This window comes from Aotus nancymaae, unplaced genomic scaffold (assembly GCF_030222135.1).
Source record: "Aotus nancymaae isolate 86718 unplaced genomic scaffold, 86718_ANA_hifiasm-v0.15.2.pri h1tg000007l, whole genome shotgun sequence".
Classification (NCBI taxonomy): Eukaryota; Metazoa; Chordata; class Mammalia; order Primates; family Aotidae; genus Aotus; species Aotus nancymaae.
The window spans coordinates 54,285,455-54,300,774 of NW_026988418.1; positions in this window are offsets into that span (position 1 = coordinate 54,285,455).

Genomic DNA, 15,320 nt, shown 5'->3' on the forward strand with positions numbered 1-15,320 from the left:
AGACATAAATGAATAAACAAGAAACCTACAGATTGAGCTAAGAACAAATAAAGTCCTTGATAAATAATTTGGAATTGGCTGGGCACAGTGGCTTATGCCTGTAATCTCAGCACTTTGGAAGGCCCAGGAACAGGAGAATCACTTGAGCCCAGGAGTTCAAGACCAGTCTGGCAACACAGCAAATTCTTCTCTTGTAAAAAAAGAATTTGGAATTTATTCTATGTGTGATGGGAAGACATTACGGAGTTTTAAACGGGATTGACAAGATCTAACGTCTTTTAAAGAGCGTGTTCCAGCAGCCACATGGGGAATAATCATAGTGAGACAAGGCGGCCGCAGGGAGTCCTCTGGATGTGCTGGTTTTTGTTGGAGGTAAGGATGGCATGGGCTCAGGCGGTGGTGGTGCAGACGGAGACGCAGATATGTTTGGAAGTCAACAGGACTCACTGATGGATTGGCCGTGGGAGGTGAAAGAAAACTAAGTTTTGTGTCTTGAGCCATGAGGTGTCATGGTGCTACCAGAGTCCAGAGGGTGATAAAGTAACAGCTGGGGCAGTTCATAAGGCTTTATGGAAAAGGTTGCCTGTTAGCAGAGCTGCAAAGGACTCTAGGATTTGAGGAGGTGATGAGAAGGCCTTGCAGATGGAGAGGAAGGAATGGAGCAGGCAGGGCCAGGTGCCAAGAGGCAGGGGGAGGGCTCTGCTCTACGGACTGGTTGGGTCTCTCTGCTCACAGTTGCTTCAGTTTTTCTCCATTGCAGCTCAGCTCAGACCCAGGGCCATGAAATGACTTGAAACCAAATCCTCTATTTCCCATCATATGCTTCTTTTAATTGCTTCCTACACTTCCTGTGACTGTTTTCTTGCAGTAACTAGAGTTTCTATCACATGCATTGGCATTCTGAGAAATACACTAAAAGGGAAAAAAATCAACCAGTCAAAATGAGGACTGTCTGACTGGCTGGGTTAAAGATTTGTTGCTTTTTCCTTTGCCGGTGCAGTGACGTGTGATCCCTTGGATCACTCACTGGGGTGGAAAGGTAAAGAGTGGTGGATTTCCCCGGAGTGCAGGTTGGATGCTCCTCCAAGTGATTCCATTTTAAGGCTGACTGGGGAGCTAAGAAACTTTTTATTTTCACCTCTTCTCTCCACTCAGGAATAAGATTTGATAACTAGACTCCTCAATGGAACTCTCTTCTGCAGTTGCTGTACTTACCAAAAAGTGGTGCTCCAGAAGTTTGTGTTTCAGATGAAGATTCTTGAAACTCTAGTTTCCACTTTTGGGGTAGGCTGTACGGTATTGGATTTAAATAACAAAAAAAATTGTGGCTCATGCCTGTAATTCCAGCATTTTGGGAAGCTGAAGCAGTTGGATCACTTGAGGCTAAGAGTTCAAGAACAGCCTGGCCAACATGGAGAAACCATAAAAATGGCATTTGGTAACATTTCTTCACTTTACAGAATTATAACATTCACAAGTGACTAGAAGAAACCAACAGTTTATAAATGATATTTGATTAGGGCATATTAATTTTTCCATAAACATGGGGAGGCAGGAAGAGGAGGAATGGCAGCAAATTTTCAAGAATACTGTGTGGAACCATGAAAAGTTTGGAATAGACCTAGCATTGATATGCTTTTTATATACCAGACAACCTTTTTTTTCTCTCTCTCTCTTTTGTATTTTGTAAAAATACAAAAATTAGCCAGGCGTGGTGGCAGGTCCCAGCTACTTGAGGGGCTGAGGAAGGAGAATCACTGGGAAAGTCAAGGCTGCAGTGAGCTGAAATCTTGCCATTGCACTCCAGCCTGGGCGACAGAGCAAAACCCTGTCTCACCAAAAAAAAAAAAAAAAAAAAAATTCATTTTCTCCCTTGCTACCCAACCCTGCACCAAACAGAATCCATGTGACTTTCCCATTTAAAAATTCAGCATTATTTCAACACTGTTGTCAAGTACACTGTGTTCTTTGCAGAAACTATGTCATAGGCAGTTTATGAACTGGGACAAGTAACAGACCAGCAAAAGCTGCTCCACCCAAATCACTTACGAAGACTTTCAGCTTTGAGTCTTTGATTGGTGGAGTGGAAGGAACCAAGCTGGGTTTTAAAGCTGAGAAATTCTTGTTCTCCTTGTCCATTCCCTCTTTTCTTACACAGGTGGTGTGCTTTGGCTGATAAAAGGATCATCAGTTCTGGGGCTTCTGAGCAGAAAGAAAATATTGATAATGTTTTAATAAAATAGGAAAATGGCTGAGGGTGCGTGTGTGTGTGTGTGTGTGTGTGTGTGTGTGTGTACCCACACTCCCAACCCTCATTTCTTTTTAAGTCAAGGTAGAGTTCACTTCAGTCATGTGGTTCTACATTTAAAGGTTTTTTTCTTTCTTTTTAATGAATTCTCAGAGGCAGTAAATGCAGAAAGTCATTAAAAATCAATTCAAGCTATGACCTTCTGAGGAAAGGGAGGTGATGTCATATGAAGACCTTTATTTTAGGTGTGAAATCAAATCTATGTAAAGTACAGTGTTCAGTCCCTCTGAAAAAGCTGAGATCAGGAAATCTAAGCACAAAGGCAGCAAATATGCCAAAACGCAAACTTTTGATTATCAATGACATCTATAAAAATTAATTCAGCTGTTTGCCCATTTTCCAACATGTTGCATTAGGGAAGAGCCATGCTATAGATTTGGCTTGCTTTGAAACAAAAAAGATTACTATATTTTCCTTGAAAATGACATTTCATAACATTTCTTCACTTTACAGAATTATAAGATTCACAAGTGGCTACAAGAAACCAACACTTTATAAATGATTTTTTTTTTTTTTTGAGTGTCGCTCTGTTGCCCAGGCTGAGTGCAGTCGTGCGATCTCGGCTCACTGCAACCTCTGCCTCCCAGGTTCAAGCGATTCTCCTGCCTCAGCCTCCTAAGTAGCTGGTACTACAGACATGTGCCACCACGCCTGGCTAATTTTTTATATTTAGTAGAGACTGGGTTTCACTGTATTAGCCAGGATGGTCTCAATCTCTTGACCTTGTGATCTACCCACCTCAGCCTCCCAAAGTGCTGGGATTACAGGCGTGAGCCACTGCGCCCAGCTCTATAAATGATGTTTGATTAGGGAATATTAATTTTTGCATAAACATGGGGAGGGAGGAAGAGGAGGAATAGCAGCAAATTATCAGGAATACTGTGTGGAACCATGAAAAGTTTGGGATAGACCTAACATTGATATGCTTTTTATATACTAGACAACCTTTTCTCTCTCTCTCTGTCTCCTTTGTTTTTTTTTTTTAATAACAGGAAAAGAAATAGAGAAATCACAGTTTTTTTTTAACAATAAAAATCAGACAACTCACAACTCTTATATAGATCATGAAATTATAATAGTTTTGAGACATAGACTCTTGTAAGAATTTAATGAAAACTATGACTTACTGTCATAGGTTAAGGTTCTAATGAATCAGATGTATTTCTGGTTGCTTTACTTATATGTTTGAGCAATGCATTTAACTATTCCTATGCTAATACCATATTATTTTTATTACTTGATTTTATACTATGTCTGCTAAGACCAGACCACCTCACCACTCTTTTTTAAAGTATTTATTCAGTGGGAAGTGAATAAACTTTTTAATAAATGCTTCCAGTAGAATTAAATAATCATCTGGAAAGAAACAAAAATAGACCCCTACCTTTATATCATATACAGAAGTATGGACAAAGACGTACATTTTAAAAATAAAATTTGTAAAGCATTAGTATACAGCTAGAGTCAGAGAATCCCTAAGCAATACAGGGAGCCCAAAGGCCAAAAGGAAAAGATAAGTATCTTCAATTATATAAGAATTAAAAATTTCATCTTGGCAATATCAATTAGAAACAAAATGAAAAGACCATGATAGACTGGGAAAATATTTCCCATACATGACATGTGACACATAATTTCACTAATGTACAAATTATTAAGAAAAAGTCAATTCATTAGAAAAAATGGGCAAAGAAAATAGAAATTTACAGGAGAACCTGGAAAATAATAATATGATAATTTAAAACTTACTTTTATTGCAGATAACACAAATCCAAATGAGATACAATTTTCAACCATCAGATAGGCAAAATTTAAAACATGTAACGTTGGTAACAATGATAGTAGGTAATATTTATTAAGTGATTCATATAAGCTAAGAGCTTTATGTGGACTAGCTCATTTAATATTCACCACAATGCTAAAATGTAGATTTTTTTAAAAATCAAGGAAACAGTTCTGCTAGCAAATGGTAGCACCAAGATTTGAATCCGATGCCTAGAGCCCAAACTTCTGTTTCAACGTAGGCAATGTTGATGAGGATGCCAGGCAACGGGCACTCTCATACATGGCCTGTAGTGGTGGCGTGATTTTCAAAATCCTTTAGAGAAAGTAATGTGCAATAAATACTAAGATTAATATAAAAAACTCATTCTCTATCACCTGCCATCCCAGGAATAAAAGAACCACCAGGATCTTGGCAATTTTCTGTTCTTTGTTTTTTGTTGTTGTTTTTTTTTAAATTGTACTTTAGGTTCTAGGGTACATACATGTGCAGATCATGCAGGATTGTTGCATAGGTGCACACGTGGCAATGTGGTTTGCTGTCTCCATCCCCCCATCACCTATATCTGGCATTTCTCCCCATGTTTTTTATTTATTTTTCATTTATTTATTTTTTGTCATTTATTCATTTTTTTATTTTAAAAATTTATTTATTTTACTTTAGATGCATACTATATCTGGCATTTCTCCCCATGTTATCCCTCTCCACCCTCCCCTCCTTCCCCACCCCCTGCTGTCTCTCCTCTACTGCCCTCACTGCCCCCAGTGTGTGATGCTCCTTTCCCTGAGTCCACGTGTTCTCGTTGTTCAACACCTGCCTGTGAGTGAGAACATGCGGTGTTTGGTTCTCTGTTCTTGTGTCATTTTGCTGAGAATGATGGTTTCCAGATTCATCCAAGTCCCTACAAAGGACACGAACTCATCGTTTTTTATGGCTGCGTAGTATTCCATGGTGTATATGTACCACGTTTTCTTTGTCCAGTCTATCATTGATGGGCATTTGGGTTGGTTCCAAGTCTTTGCTATTGTACACAGGACTGCAGTGAACATACATGTACATGTGTCTTTATAGTAGAATGATTTATAGTTCTTTGGGTATATACCCAGTAATGGGATTGCTGGGTCAAATGGAATTTCTATTTCTAGATCCTTGAGAAATCGCCACACTGTCTTCCACAATGGTTGAACTAATTTACACTCCCGCCAACTGTGTAAGAGTGTTCCTATTTCTCCACATCCTCTCCAGCATCTGTTGTCTCCAGATTTTTTAGTGATCACCATTCTAACTGGCATGAGATGATATCTCAGTGTGGTTTTGATTTGCATTTCTCTAATGACTAGTGATGATGAGCATTTTTTCATATGTTTTTTGGCCTCATATATGTTTTCTTTTGAAAAGTGTTTGTTCATATCCTTCTCCCACTTTTGAATGGGGTTGTTTTTTTCTTATATATCTGTTTTAGTTTTTTGTAGATTCTGGATATTAGCCCTTTGTCACATGGATAGATTGCAAAAATTTTTTCCCATTCTGTTGGTTTCTGATTTGCTCTAATGATGGTTTCTTTTGCTGTACAGAAGCTCTGGAGTTTAATTAGATCCCATTTGTCTATCTTGGCTTTTATTGCCATTGCTTTTGGTGTTTTAGTCATGAAGTCCTTGCCTATGCCTATGTCGCAAGTGGTTTTGCCTATATTTTCTTCTAGTGTTTTTATGGTGTTAGGTTTTATGTTTAAATGTTTGATCCATCTGGAGTTAATTTTAGTGTAAGGTGACAGGTAGAGGTCCAGTTTCTGCTTTCTGCACATTGCTAGCCAGTTTTCCCAACACCGTTTATTAAATGTGGAGTCCTTTCCCCATTGCTTGTTTTTGCTGGGTTTGTCCAAGATCAGATGGTTGTAGATGTGTGGTGTTTCTTCTGGAGTCTCTGTTCTGTTCCATTGGTCTATGTCTCTGTTTTGGTACCAGTATCGTGTTGTTTTGATTACTGTAGCCTTGTAGTATAGTTTGAAGTCTGGCAGTGTGATGCCTCCAGCTTTGTTCTTTTTGCTTAGGATTGTCTTGGCTATGTGGGGTCTCTTGTGATTCCATATGAAGTTTAAAGTGGTTTTTTCCAGTTCTGTGAAGAAGGTCATTGGTAGCTTGATGGGGATAGCATTGAATCTATAGATTACTTTGGGCAGTATGGCCATTTTCACAATATTGATTCTTCCTAACCATGAACATGGAATGTTTCTCCATCTGTTTGTGTCCTCTCTTATTTCATTGAGCAGTGGTTTGTAGTTCTCCTTGAAGAGGTCCTTTACATCCTTTGTTAGTTGTATTCCTAGGTATTTTATTCTCTTTGTAGCAATTGTGGATGGGAGTTTGCTCTTGATTTGGCTCTCTGTTATTGGTATATAGGAATGCTTGTGATTTCTGCACATTGATTTTCTATCCTGAGACTTTGCTGAAGTTGCTTATCAGTTTCAGGAGATTTTGGGCTGAGACGATGGGGTTTTCTAGATATACAATCATGTTATCTGCAAATAGAGAGAGTTTGACTTCCTCCTTTCCTAACTGAATACACTTTCTTTTTCTTGACTGATTGCTCTGGCTAGAACTTCCAGTAGTATATTGAATAGGAGTGGTGAGAGAGGGCATCCTTGTCTAGTGCCTCATTTCAAAGGGAATTCTTCCGACTTTTGCCTGTTCAGTATGATATTGGCTGTAGGTTTGTCACATATAGCTTTTATCATTTTATGATACGTTCCATCTATACCTAGTTTATTGAGAGTTTTTGAGCATGAAGGGCTGTTGAATTTTATTGAAGGCCTTCTCTGCATCTATTGAGATAATCGTGGTTTTTGTCTTTTTATGGATTTGCATATGTTGAACCAGGCTTGCATCCCCGGGATGAAGCCTACTTAGTCATGATGGATAATCTTCTTGATTGCCATTGCAATCTGTTTGCCAGTATTTTATTGAAGATTTTTGCATCAATATTCATCATGGATATTGGCCTGAAGTTTTCTTTTTTAGTTGAGTCTCTGCCTGGTTTTGGTATCAGGATGATGTTGGTCTCATAAAATGAGTTAGGGAGGATTCCCTCCTTTTGCATTGTTTGATACAGTTTCAGAAGGAAAGCAACCAGCTCCTCTTTGCATGTCTGATAGAATTCAGCTGTGAACCCGTCTGGACCTGGACTTTTTTTGGTTGGTAGGCTATTGATTTCTGCCTCTACTTCAGCCCTTGTTAACGGTCTGTTCAGGGTTTCAACTTCCTCCTGGTTTAGTCTTGGTAGAGTACAAGTGCCTAGGAATTTATCCATTTCTTCCTGGTTTACTGGTTTATGTGAGTAGAGCTGTTTGTAGTAATCTCTGATGGTAGTTTGTATTTCTGTGGGATCAGTGGTGATATCCCCTTTATCATTTTTTATTGCATGTATTCGATTCTTCTCCCTTTTCTTTTTTATTAATCTAACTATCAGTCTGTCTATTTTGTTGATCTTTTCAAAAAACCATCTCCTGGATTTATTGATTTTTTGAAGGGTTTTTTGTGTCTCTATCTCCTTCAGTTCTGCTCTGATCTTAATTATTTCTTGTCTTCTGCTAGCTTTTGAGTTTCTTGACCTTGCTCCTCTAGCTCTTTTCAATTTTGACGATAGGTGTCGATTTTAGATATTTCCTCTCTTCTTTGGTGGGCATTTATTGCTATAAATTTCCCTCTTGACACTGCTTTAAAGGTGTCCCAGAGATTCTGGTAAGTTGTGTCTTCATTCTGGTTGGTTTCAAAGAACATCTTTATTTCTGCCTTCGTTTCATTGTTTATCCAGTTGACACTCAGAAGCAAGTTGTTCAGTTTCCAAGTGGTTGTGTGGGTTTGAGTGTGTTTCTTGATCCTGAGTTCTAGTATGATTATGCTGTCTGATACACTGTTTGTTATGATTTCTGTTCTTTTGCATTTGCTGAGGAGTGATTTGCTTCCAATGATGTGGTCAATTTTAGAGTAAGTGCAATGTGGTGCTGAGAAAAATGTATATTCTTTGGATTTGGGGTGGAGCATTCTGTATATGTCTATTAGGTCTGCTTGGTCCAGCTCTGCATCCAAGTCCTGAATATCCTTCTTAATTTTCTGTCTCGTTGATCTGTCTAATATTGACAGTGGAGTGTTGAAGTCTCCCACTATTATTATGTGGGAGTGTATATCTTGTTTTAGGTCATTAAGAACTTGCTTTATGTATCTGGGTGCTCCTGTGTTGGGGGGCGTATATATTTAGGATAGTTAGCTCTTCCTGTTGGATTGATCCTTTTACTATTATGTAGTGTTCTTCTTTGTCTCTTTTGATCTTTGTTGGTTTGAAGTCCATTTTATCAGAGACTAGGATTGCAACCCCTGCTTTTTTTTGTTCTCCATTTGCTTGGTAAATCTTCTTCCATCCCTTTATTTTGAGTTTATGTGTGTCTTTGTATGTGAGATGGGTTTCCTGAATACAGCACACTGATGGGTTCTGACTTTTTATCCAGTTTGCCAGTCTGTGTCTTTTGATTGGGGCATTTAGGCCATTTACATTCAATGTTAATATTGTTATGTGTGAATTTGATCCTGCCATTTTGTTACTGGCTGGTTTTCTTTCCCATTAATTGACTCATTTACTTCATTGTATTTTTGGTCTTTGCCAACTGGTTTGCTTTTGCAGTGACTGGTACTTGTTCCTTTCCGTGCTTAGCATTTCTTTCAGGAGCTCTTGTAGGGCAGGTATGGTGGTGACAAAATCTCTCAGTAATTGCTTGTCCATAATGGATTTTATTTCTCCTTCACTTACAAAGCTTAGTTTGGCTAGATATGAGATTCTTGGTTGAAAGTTCTTTTCTTTAAGGATGTTGAATATTGGCCCCCACTCTCTTCTGGCTCGTAGGGTTTCTGCCAAGAGATCTGCTGTGAGTCTGATTGACTTCCCTCTGTGGGTGGCCTGACCTTTCTCTCTGACTGCCCTTAGCATTTTTAACTTCATTTCGACCCTGGTGAATCTGACAATTATGTGCCTTGGGGTTGCTCTTCTTGAGGAATATCTTTGTAGAGTTCTCTGTATTTCTTGAATTTGAAATTTGGACTGCCTTGCTAGGCTTGGGAAGTTCTCCTGGATAATATCCTGGAGTGTGTTTTCCAGCTTGGATTCATTCTTCCCATCATATTCAGGTACACTGATCAAGTGTAGATTAGGTCTTTTCATATAATCCCATATTTCTTGGAGGCTTTTTCATTTCTTTTCACACTTTTTTCTCTTGTCTTGCCTTCTCTTTTTATTTCATTGTGTTGATCTTCAATCTCTGATATCCTTTCTTCTGCTTGATCGATTCAGCTATTAAAACTTGTGTTTGCTTCACGTAGTTCTCTTGCTGTGTTTTTCAACTCTATCAAGTCGTTTATGTTCTTCTCTAAGCTGGTTATTCTAGTTAGCATTTAGTCTAACCTTTTTGGTTTCTTTACATTGAGTTAGAATGTGTTCCTTTAGCTCAGAAAAGTTTGTTATTATTCACCTTCTGAAGCCTGTTTCTGCCAATTCGTCGCACTCCTTGGTCAAGTTGTGATCCTGTGTTGAGTTGTGATCTCTTGAAGGAGAAGAAGTGTTCTGGTCTTTGATGATTTCATCTTTTTTGCACTGTTTTTTTCCCATCTTTGTGGATTTACCTGGCTGTGGTATCAGGGAGCTGCTTGATGAGGTCATTTGTCTGCCTGTGGAGGCGCTACTGGGTTTCTAGGGACTCCTTCAGGTTACTACGGAAGCTTCCTGTCTTTTTTGTTTATGCTGTGAGATTAGGCCCACCTCTTCCGCTGACCTGTAGGTGCTTCTGGGTTGTCAAGAACACCGTCCAGTCCCGTTGCTATGTAGACTTCCTGTGTTTTTTGTTAAAACATGCAGCCCAGTCCCACCCCTCTAGTGGTGGGTTGTGCCTTCCTCCACTGGGCTGGATCATTCAGGGTTCATCTCAGACTGTGGCACTGGCTGCACAAGCCACTAGAGTCAGAGCTTCAGCCCTCTGAGTTTTGTAGGGGAGGGTAGGGACCTGCCCAGCCACACCCGGCCATCTCCCCCTTTCAACTTCTCTCCCCAGTCATGGGGTAGGGGCCTGCTCAGCTGCTTCCACTTACAGCTCCCTCTCTCTCTGGGTGGTGTGATAGCGCAGTCCGCAGGCTCTTATTCAACTCCATGCTTGTAATTCCTGGCACTTGACTGGCAAGGATCCCCTGTTCTGTGTATTGCTGATGCTTTTGGGGAAGCGCTGTATCTGGACCAGAGTGGCAGAGGGGGAGCCTCCGACTCGCAGGTCAGATGCACTTTCTGGGTGAAGTAGCACCCCTCCCCGCCTTGGTCTGCCCTGAGTGGGCTTTGCTCACCATCGGACCAGATCCATTGAAATGCACCTGGTACCTCGGTTGGAGCTAGGAGATCTCTGGATTTCTGCATCTCTCTCACCACGTGTTGTGCACTGGAGTTGTGTCTAATTGGCCATCTTGGATCTTCTCTCTCTTCTCCCCATGTTATCCCTCCCCCTGACCTCCCCACCTCGCTGCTGTCCCTTCCTTGGCCCCCCAACAACAGACCCCAGTGTGTGATGTTCCCCTCCCTATGTCCATGTGTTCTCATTGTTCAACACCCACCTATAAGTGAGAACATGCTGTGTTTGATTTTCTGTTCTTGTGTCAGTTTGCTGAGAATTACGGTTTCCAGATTCATCCATGTCCCTACAAAGGACACGAACTCATCATTTTTTATGGCTGCATAGTATTCCATGGTGTATATGTGCCACGTTTTCCTTGTCCAGTCTATCATTGATGGGCATTTGGGTTGTTTCAGGTCTTTGCTATTGTAAACAGTGCCCCATGAACATACGTGTGCATGTGTCTTTATAATAGAATGATTTGTATCCCAGTAATGGGATTGCTGGGTCAAATGGAATTTCTATGTCTAGGTCCTTGAGGAAGTGCCACACTGTCTTCCACAATGGTTGAACTAGTTTACACATACACCAACAGTGTAAAAGTGTTCCTATTTCTCCACATCCTCTCCAGCATCTGTTGTCTCCGGATTTTTTTTTTTTTTTTTTAGACGGAGTTTCGCTCTTGTTACCCAGGCTGGAGTGCAATGGTGTGATCTTGGCTCACTGCAACCTCCGCCTCCTGGGTTCAGGCAATTCTCCTGCCTCAGCCTCCTGAGTAGCTGGGATTACAGGCATGTGGCACCATGCCCAGCTAAATTTTTGTATTTTTAGTAGAGACAGGGTTTCACCATGTTGACCAGGATGGTCTCGATCTCTTGACCTTGTGATCCACCTGCCTTGGCCTCCCAAAGTGCTGGGATTACAGGCGTGAGCCACCATGCCCAGCCCCCCAGATTTTTTTAATGATCGCCATTCTAACTGACGTGAGGTGTATCTCAACGTGGTTTTGATTTGCATTTCTCTAGTGATGATAAGCATTTTTTCATATGTTTGTTGGCCTCATATATGTCTTCTTTTGAAAAGTGTCTGTCCATATCCTTCTCTTACATTTGGATGGGTTTGTTTGTTTTTTTGTTGTGAATCTGTTTTAGTTCTTTGTAGATTCTGGATATTAGCTCTTTGTCACATGGGTAGATTGCAAAAATTTTTTCCCATTCTGTTGGTTGCTGGTTCATTCTAATGATGCTTTCTTTTGCTGTACAGACTCTGGAGTTTAATTAGATCCCATTTGTCGATTTTGGCTTTTGTTGCCAATGCTTTTGGTGTTTTAGTCATGAAGCCCTTGCCTATGCCTATGTCCTGAATGGTTTTGCCTAGGTTTTCTTGTAGGATTTTTATGGTGTTAGGTCTTATGTTTAAGTCTTTAATCCATCTGGAGTTAATTTTAGTGTAAGGTGTCAGGAAGGGGTCCAGTTTCTGCTTTCCGCACACTGCTAGCCAGTTTTCCCAACACCATTTATTAAACAGGGAATCCTTTCCCCATTGTTTGTTTTTGTCATGTTTGTCAAAGATCAGATGATTGTAGATGTGTGGTGTTGACTCCAGGGCCTCTGTTCTGTTCCATTGGTCTATATCTCTGTTTTGGTACCAGTACCATGCTGTTTTGATTACTGTAGCCTTGTAGTGTAGATTGAAGTCAGGTAGCATGATGCCTCCTGCTTTGTTCTTTTTGCTTAGAACTGATTTGGCTATGTGGGCTCTCTTTTGGTTCCATATGAAGTTTAAGGTGGTTTTTTACAGTTCTGCGAAGAGGGTCATAGGTAACTAGATGGGGATAGCATTGAATCTATAAATTACTTTGGGCAGTATGGCCATTTTCACAATATTGATTCTTCCTAACCATGAGCATGGAATGTTTCTCTGTCTGTTTCCTCTCTTATTTCCTTGAGCAGTGGTTTGTAGTTCTCCTTGAAGAGGTCCTTTACATTTTTTGTTAGTCATATTCCTACGTATTTTATTTTCTTTGTAGCAATTGTGAATGGCAGTTCATTCTTGATTTGGCTCTTTTTAAGTCTGCTATTGGTGTATAGGAATGCTTGTGATTTCTGCACATTGATTTTGTATCCTGAGACTTTGCTGAAGTTGCTTATCAGTTTCAGGAGATTTTGGGCTGAGATGATGGGGTCTTTTAAATATACAATCATGTCATCTGCGAATAGAGACAATTTGACTTCTTCGTTTCCTAATCAAATACACTTTATTTCTTTTTCTTGCCTGATTGCTCTGGTTAGAACATTCAATACTATATTGAATAGGAGTGGTGAGAGAGGGCATCCTTGTCTAGTGCCAGATTTCAAAGGGAATGCTTCCAGTTTTTGCCTATTCAGTATGATATTGGCTGTAGGTTTGTCATAAATAGCTTTTATTGTTTTGAGATAGGTTCCTTCGATACCTAGTTTATTGAGAGTTTTTAGCATAATGGGCTGTTGAATTTTGTTGAAGGCCTTCTCTGCATCTATTGAGATAATCATGTGGTTTTTGTCCTTGGTTCTGTTTATGTGGTGAATTACATTTATAGACTTTTGTATGTTGAACCAGCCTTGCATTCCCAGGATGAAGCCTACCTGATTGTGATGGATAAGCTTTTTTGATGTGCTGTTGCAATCGGTTTGCCAGTATTTTATTGAAGATTTTTATCTATGTTCATCATGGATATTGGCCTGAAGTTTTCTTTTTTTGTTGAGTCTCTGCTGGGTTTTGGCATCAGGATGATGTTGGTCTCATAAAATGATTTGCGAAGGATTCCCTCTTTTTGGATTGTTTGTAATAGTTTCAGAAGGAGTGGTATCAGCTCCTCTTTGTATGTCTAGTAGAATTTGGCTGTGAACCCATGTGGACCTGTGCTTTTTTTGGTTGGTAGGCTATTAATTGATGCCTCAACTTTGGCCCTTGTTATTGGTCTATTCAGGGTTTTGACTTCTTCCTTGTTTAGGCTTGGGAGGGTGCAAGTGTCCAGGAATTTATCCATTTCTTTCAGGTTTACCAGTTTATGTGCATAGAGTTGTTTGTAGTAATCTCTGATCGTAGTTTGCATTTCTGTGGAATCTGTGGTAATATCCCCTTTACCATTTTTTATTGCATCTATTTGATTTTTCTCTCTTTTCTTTTTTATTAATCTGGCTAGTGGTCTGTCTATTTTGTTGATATTTTCAAAAAACCATCTCCTGGATTTATTAATTTTTTGAAGGTTTTTTTTTGTGTCTCTATCTCCTTCATTTCTGCTCTGATCTTAGTTATTTCTTGTCTTCTGCTAGCTTTTGAGTTTTTTTGACCTTGCTTCTCTAGCTCTTTCAATTTTGACGATAGGGTGTTGATTTTAGATTTTTCCTTGCTTCTCATATGGGCATTTATTGCTATAAATTTTCCTGTAGACACTGCTTTAAATGTGTCCCAGATATTCTGGCATGTCTTGCCTTTGTTCTCATTGGTTTTGAAGAACATCTTTATTTCTGCCTTCATTTCATTGTTTATCCAGTCAACATTCAAGAGCCAGTTGTTCAGTTTCGATGAAGCTGTGAGTTTTAATTTGATTGCCCTGTGCTCTGAGAGACTGTTATGATTTCCGTTCTTTTGCATTTGCTGAGGAGTGATTTACTTCCAATTATGTGGCCAACTTTAGAGTAGGTATGATGTGGTGCTGAGAAGAATATATATTCTGTAGATTTGGGGTGGAGAGTTCTGTAAATGTCTATTAGGTTTGCTTGTTCCAGATCTGAGTTCAAGTCCTTAATATCCTTGTTAATTTTCTGTCTTGTTGATCTGTCTAATATTGACAGTGGAGTGTTAAAGTTTCCCACTATCATTCTGTGGGAGTCTAAGTCTCTTTGTTGGTTGTTAAGAACTTGCTTTGTGTATCTGGGTGCTCCTTTATTGGGTGTGTATATATTTAGGATCTTTAGGTCTTCTTGATGCATTGATCCTTTTACCATTATGCAATTCCCTTCTTTGTCTCTTTTGATCTTAAAGTCCATTTTATCGGAGACTCAGATTGCAACTCCTGCTTCTTTTTGCTCTCCATTTGCTTGGTAAATCTTCCATCCCTTTATTTTGAGCCTGTGCGTATCTTTGCATGTGAGATGGGTTTCCTGGATACAGCACACCGACGGGTTTTGACTTTTTATCCAATTTGCTAGTCTGTGTCTTTTGATTGGCGCATTTAACCCATTTACATTAATACTGTTATGTGTGAATTTGTACCCTGCCATTTTGATGCTAGCTGGATGTTTTGCCCATTAGTTGACGCAGTTTCTTCATTGTGTAGATGCTCTTTACCATTTGGCATGTTTTTGGAGTGTCTGGTACTGGTTGTTCCTTTCCTTGTTTAGTTCTTCTTTCAGGACCTCTTGTAAGGCAGGCCTGGTGGTGACAAAATCTCTCAGCAATTGCTTGTTCATAAAGGATTTTCCTTCTTCTTCACTTATGAAGCTTAGTTTGGCTGGATTTGAAATTCTAGGTTGAAAGCTATTTTCTTTAAGGATGTTGAATATTGGCCCCCACTCTCTTCTGGCTTGTAGGGTTTCTGTGGAGAGATCTGCTGTGAGTCTGATGGGCTTCTCTTTGTGGGTAACCCAACCTTTCTCTTTGGCTGCCCTTAGCATTTTTTCCTTCATTTCCACCCTGGTGAATCTGATGATTATGTGTCTTGGGGTTGCTCTTCTTGAGGAATATCTTTGTGGTGTTCTCTGTATTTCCTGGACTTGAATGGTGGCCTGGCTTGCTAGGTTGGGGAAGGTTCTCCTGGATAATATCCT